We start from the raw sequence: 6,374 nt of genomic DNA on the forward strand, positions 1-6,374 counted from the left end.
TACACTAAAATAAAACGCTTCTGCATAGTGAATGAAACCATCAACAAAACAAAAAGACAACCTACTGAATGGGAGGGGATATTTCCAAATGATGCATCAGGAGACGATATTTGCAAATGATGCATCTGACCAGGGGTTAATATTCAAAATATATAAGGAACTTCTGTAAGTCAACACCAAAAAACAACAACAATAACAACAAATACCTAAACATTCTGATTTAAAAATGGGCAGATGACCTGAATAGACATCTTTCCAAAGAAGACATCCAGATGGCCAGGAGAATCATGAATTTTGGCACGAGAGGATAAACGTCAATGGTCTAGGTCACATTGAGAAGCTAGGCTAGTTAAGGCATACAGCAACAAAGTCAAAGCAGGGAGCGGGTTATAGTTGTCAAAAATCTACTGTATTTAAAAAAAGAAAGAAAGAAAGAAAGAAAGAAAGAAAGAAAGAAAGAAAGAAAGAAAGAAAGAAAGAAAGACCTACTGTATTTTAAAGGGAGACCAAGGTTCCTCATGAAGGAATTTAACTTTTGAGCTCCACACTGCCTCACTTCAACATTATACAATGACCTATCTTCTTCAAATCCTCCCCCATCCTAGCTGCTTGGAATTTCTGGAATTTCTCCTACACTAGCAGACAGGCAGTGCCAGCTTCCCAGCATTTTATAGCAGACAAACTGGACCAGAAACCCACTGGATGGGGGAGGTCTATTTCAAAGAAAAGGAGGGACACGGAAAAGAACATGTGTATACTACAACGAGATCACCTCAGTCCACGATGGCCCAATGTCCCAATCCGGACAGCTGGCAGCAGAGGCTTGAGATTAACCTCCACCCCCAGGAGTGCTGTTGCCCATTATGGAGTTTTAAAACAAAGACAACAACAGTACCGGTCAAGGAACCACGGAACCAACATCCTAGCCCTGTCTGGACACCATCTAGCTGCACAGTCATGGGCAAATGCACTCAGCCTCTCAGGATGTCCTTTATAATACACAGTGAGCATCAGAGCCAGAGTCCTCTGCAGGCCCTCCTAGCTCCACACTGGGAGACTGCCGCCCCTCCAAAGTGGGGCTATGGCTTCCTGTTTGCATGCCATGCACCTCCCAGTAGAAGTTCTCAGGTCACTAACACAAGCCTCCCCTGCCAGCCAAGGAGTCCCTCACCTCTCACCCCTCACCTGCCAGGTCCACCTGGCACGGAGCACTGCCAAGGAGCCTGTTGTCCCCCAAAGTCAGATGCTGCAGGGCCATGCTACATCAGTGAGGGGTGACCCTCTGAGACCAGGGCAGGAAGAAATCCCAACTAGTTATCAGGAGAATTAAATGCCATACGTAGACGGGCCCAAAACATGGTAATGTTTTAAAAAAGCATGCCCCCCAAATGCCTTATACACCAGACTCCCAACAATACAACTGCAATCTGTATCTTTAAAGTCGCACCCAAATACCTGTCCACACAGAAATGCCTTTCCAGGAAAAAGAAAATTCTATCACAACAGATTCTACGTCTTTGGCAGACTGACTGACAGACATTTAGTTCCAAAAGCTGAGAATCTCTCCTGTGGTTAAAGACCACCCTATGGTAGAGACAAAAACTGAGCCCAGAGCATTCCCAGGACTGTTAAGAGGGTGCCGGAGGCAGGCAAATGGGTCCACCATTCCCACGGTCAGGGTCATCCCAATGTGGCCTGGGGGTTGGCATGGGGGTGGGAGTGGTACATGGGGCCATTGGCTGGACCATGGGTTACCAGCGGCAGCTGGTATGGGACTGACCCAAGGCCTTCAGCAGGCAAGAAGCCAGTGGATACCTAGGCCACCCTTAGTTCCCCCTCCTCCTGGGCCAGGACACTCCTGTGGTCTCTAAACTGGGAGCTGGTGCCTGTACTTCTTATCAGTCTGTAATGCACTGCCTATAGCCTTTCTCAATTAGCCTACCTCCATCGACCTTTGGTTCAGGAGAAAATACTTTGTTCTCTAAACTGTAACTTCTTTTTCACAGTTAAGGGAATGATGGCAGGACGAGGGTGGCCCTGTGGCTGCACCTGATCTGTTGACCCGGGAGGTCCCACTGGATAAGAGGACAACAGGCAACTCACCCCTCTGGCCTCTCCACTCCCAGGGGCCGAGGCCCTTATAAGAGTCAGTGTAAGAACCTGGCGATTCACAGACCTATACCCCTGGGGCTGATAATGCATCATGTTAATAAAAAAATAAAAAATTTTTTTTAAAAAGGGAATCAGTGTAAGGGGCAAGGGTAAACCAGGGTTTTCATCTGGGAAATAGGAGCATTCCAGCACTCCTCTGGCGCTAAAATAACACAGGAACCTAGAGAACCAAGTCACCACGCACACACTTCCAATTACTGCCCTCAGGCTGAGTAAAGGTGATATTTCTAAAGAGTGGCCTGTGTGTGTTGCAAGCACTGCCCAGGAATATTTACCTGTGCCTTTTGAGGCCACAGTCTGCCCTGGGGCTCAGCCCCTGTCCAGCCCACCCTTCCCTGGCAAATCCTAGGGCCTCTCTTTTCTTTTTAGGCCTTTAGAAACCATCAAATATCAACCTCAGTTACCAAAGACATTTCCAAAGAGTGTCCTCCTTTCTTTCCTTGGCAGCAATAAGGACAGTAAGTAGGACTTCCCTGGAGAGACGGCATAGTATGATTCTGGACTACAAGGGCTCTGAAGACTGCCAGGCTTGGTGTAAAATCCCACGTCACCTGCACATCCCAGGTGTGTGACAATGGACAAAGGACTTCAACTCTGAGCTGTGAGGTTTTCCAGCTGTGAACTGAGGACATTCCCACCCTGCACCCTGACTCAAAGTTTTATTGTAAGGGAACTGCTCTACCTTCTGCTGTTCTTAGAAGACGATAGTACACTTCGATTACATGGATTCCCTCCAAAGAGAAAGCATGTTGCTTCTGGGAGTGACAAAAGTAATATTTTCACCACCCCTTCACTGGATCCCACTTGTAGCAGGTACTCCAAGACTAGAGGATGGGTTTCCCCTGGAATTACCTGCAGCCCCCGCTGTGAGGTCAATGGCAGCTTGGATGGCAGGACTGGACTTCATGTTGGCCCACTCCTCTGCTGGTCTCTGTGGAAGGCAACTCTCCGGAGCTTATGACGGGTGTCTCATATCCCTGAAAGGAGACCAGAGCTCACCATCAGTGAAGCCTCTGCAGCCTTTCTCTAGAACTGCTGCCTGGTTACTGGGACCTCAACCTCCGGGAGCTGGGAGATCAGTTCTCCCTTTTGCAAAAAAAAAAAAAAAAAAAAAAGAAAGAAAGAAAAGAAAAAGGCAGTCAAGGTGTCAGTGCAGCTTAGCAACTGGCCTGCCTTCTACTCGCCCACCATCTCCCCATGAAAAACTCACAAGTCAAAAACCTTCCCTGAGTTATCAGAGTTACAGCCACTCATAGGGAGCATTTCAACCAACCCTTCTGAAAATCTTACAAGTGAATGCCAAATACCACAGACACCCAAGTCATATCAAACTAGTTTTTCAGAGGCCTAAGTGGAACTGTCAGGCAACTAAACTCAGTTCTAAATTCAGACAGCAGCCTGAGTTGAGTCCCTCTTAGGAGGTCACAAAACAGCAGGTCTGGAAAGTAATGGATTAGGTGTTCTGCTAAGTGACATATGCGTGGGTCTGAATTCCTGATCTTCCACCAGCAGGATGAGCCCTCGGGCCCCTTAAGCTGGAGGTCCCCCCGAATCAAAGGTGAATAATAGAATTATCATAATATAAAGGCAATCACAAATAGCCACATGGGATAGCTGTTCTTAGAACTATAGAGCACAGCACCAAGCATTAGTAATGGTCAACAAAGGCCTCTCCAGACCTTCTCAACCATAACCGTGTACACAAAACACCTGGGGACCTTGTTAAAATACAGATTCTGATGTGCTAGGCCTCAGGTGGGACCAGAAACCTTGCCAGTCATTACAAACTCCCAGATGAGGCTGATAATGACTGGCCACCAATCACATTTTGAGAAGCAACACTGTGTCCTAAATTTGTTTGATAAGAATCACTGGGGCACCGGTAAAATATTCAGATAACCAGGTCTGTCTCCCAGTGATCTTGTTTCAGCATGTTTGGGCTAGAGCTTAAAAAGTTTGGGAAAACTAGAGTCTACTCCTCTACTGTTAGACAAAAATCAACTATCACAGAGAAATGGACTTTAAAGATACAGATTTTTTATAAAAAAAAGGTGGCTCATTAACACATAATATCAAGCTAACCAATTCAGCAACCAATTCTGTGTTGTTTTCAAACTAAGAAAGTGACTTATCCGTCAATAACAAAGAACAATTTTCATTCATCACGCTAAAGACCTTTGTGCTCCCACTCAGGCCACCTCTTGGAGGCTGGTGGGCCAGCTGGGTTATTAATGAATGCCAATGTGGACCTAAACGTGGGCGGAAAATAATTTTATCCACTAAGAAGTCTTTTTTAACCACTTGACACCTGTTGTGAGTGATCAGACACCAAGAATCTTGCTTTCCTTGCAAAAAAAAAAAAAAAAAAAGATTGTAAAACCAGCAACCACAAAAGCATAGTACTGGACTTGAAAAAGCAACTAAGTGAAACAGACAAGACATGGATTTTATGTTATTGATAGGACAGGAGAGGCAGTATCAATAACTATAGTTGACGAGGTTGTGGCCATCCTGTACCTAGAGAAGGCTACGAGGGTCCTAATCCAATCTCTTCCTTTTCCAGATGGAAAACCGAGGCCAGAAAGCAAGAGCTTTTCCAAGGTCATACAAGTAGTCAGGGGACTCAACTCAAGTCTTGCCTTTTGGGTCTGTGCCTACCGAGCAATACTTAATTCCAGAGTATTCCAACCTGACCAAAAAGAAAAGCAAAAAACAAGCACCGAGCCCCGCATTTTAAAGGAAAAATGGAGGCAAGTGGGGAGCTTCTCCATCGGTTGAATTCTTGGGGTGCCAACATTTCTTTCTGAGTTTATAAGAAAGGCATAGATCCTACTATGTGTCATCGCTGCGAATTTAACCCCTCCGGTAAGCCAAACTTAAACGCATCAAATCCCACAAGTAACGACTCATAGAATTATTAAGATACTAAAAAAACAGTGATGGGAACTAACAGATTAACTCAGCAACTGACTCAAATTATTGTGTGGTTTAAGAAGGCAGCTTCAAGAAGTCTTGAAAAATACATTCGGCTTGGGGGAGGCAAGACTGGTCAGCAGAAGTTAAAACTCAGTCTTGAGCCAGTTAAAAAGCTGAATCCTTTTAGCGCCCCTTTACCTCTCCTGCAAGCACACGTGGGTCCGACTCCAGGAGAGATAAACAACATCGCCAGCCGCACACCTTCTGTTCCCGGGGGGAAATGAGTTTCTCGCCTGGGAGAACGCTCAGAGGCCGCCTGCTCCACCAGGTAACACCAAGGGCGAGAAGACTGCAGCACAGGCTCAAGCTGGCGCGGCCGCCCTCCCCGCAGGACTAGAGCCGGACCCAAGGCGCTGCGACGCCCGCCCATCTGGCCGCTAACACGCCCGCCAGGCACTCCCGCTCCGAGGCTCTGGATCCCGGGGGGCACAGGGCCCGCGAGGGAGTCTGCTTCCAACTTTCTCGTCCTGGCTTTCACGTCCTCGGACTCCAGCCCAACAACCTGCGAGAGTCTCCCATTCATAACCGCCCCCGCTCGGGCCCAGGCACGGGCGGCCCGGTGCCCAGAGGCCTGATGACACTCCGCGGGGGCAAAGAGGACACCCTTCCCGGCAGTTGACTCCACGGAAAGGAGGCCGCGGAGCCCCGGAGTCTCCGGCGAGTCCCGGCCCACGGCGCCCGTTAACGACCTGGGCACGTGCACGGCGCGCGGGCCGCGGACCCCAGAAGCCTACCGGCTGCCCGGGAAGGTCGCGCCGCCTGGCCACGTAGGCCCGCTCGTGCCCCGCTCCCTCCGGCCGCCCCCAGAGCGACGGTTGTGGGGCTGCGCTCACCGCCGCGCCAGTTGGCCGCGCGTGCTGCTCTGGCTCCGCCTCGGGCTCTCGGCTCTGCCTCCGCCGCCAGGGCGGCCACTTAACACCCACGTCGGCAGCCGGCCGGCCCTCCGCCCTGCCCTCCCGCGCGGGAGCGCAAAGGGCGAAGGCCCCCGGGACCGGAGCTCCCCTTCGGCCGGGGGCGGGCAGCGCGGGGCCGGCGCGTGGGAAGCGGAAGTCCGCGGCTGAGGCGGCGCGCTCAGCCCCACGCAGGCCGCGGGACCCCCGGCCCGCGTGCCCGCGAGCTGGAGGACCTGGAGGACAGGGAGCCCGGGGCCACCCCCGGGTTGCTTCCCTTCCTCCAGGTTCCCGGGGGACTCCTGAGAGGCTCGACCCCAGCTGGAACTCAACCCC

General features: G+C 50.2%; 1 pseudogene across 1 annotated transcript in view; it reads right to left on the reverse strand.

The window, feature by feature from the left end:
- The window catches only part of LOC308339394 (mitochondrial ornithine transporter 1-like), a 35,661-nt pseudogene extending 29,624 nt beyond the window's left edge, over nt 1-6,037 (reverse strand). The window contains exons 1-2 of the transcript XR_013968495.1: nt 5,883-6,037; nt 3,025-3,149 (exon numbers count right to left, since the gene is read on the reverse strand). The product of XR_013968495.1 is annotated as a mitochondrial ornithine transporter 1-like (transcript). The remainder of the gene's footprint in view (nt 1-3,024; nt 3,150-5,882) is intronic.
- Between the last annotated feature and the right edge of the window lie 337 nt (nt 6,038-6,374).

Source organism: Martes martes (genome assembly GCF_963455335.1).
Source record: "Martes martes genome assembly, chromosome: 3".
NCBI classification, from domain to species: Eukaryota; Metazoa; Chordata; class Mammalia; order Carnivora; family Mustelidae; genus Martes; species Martes martes.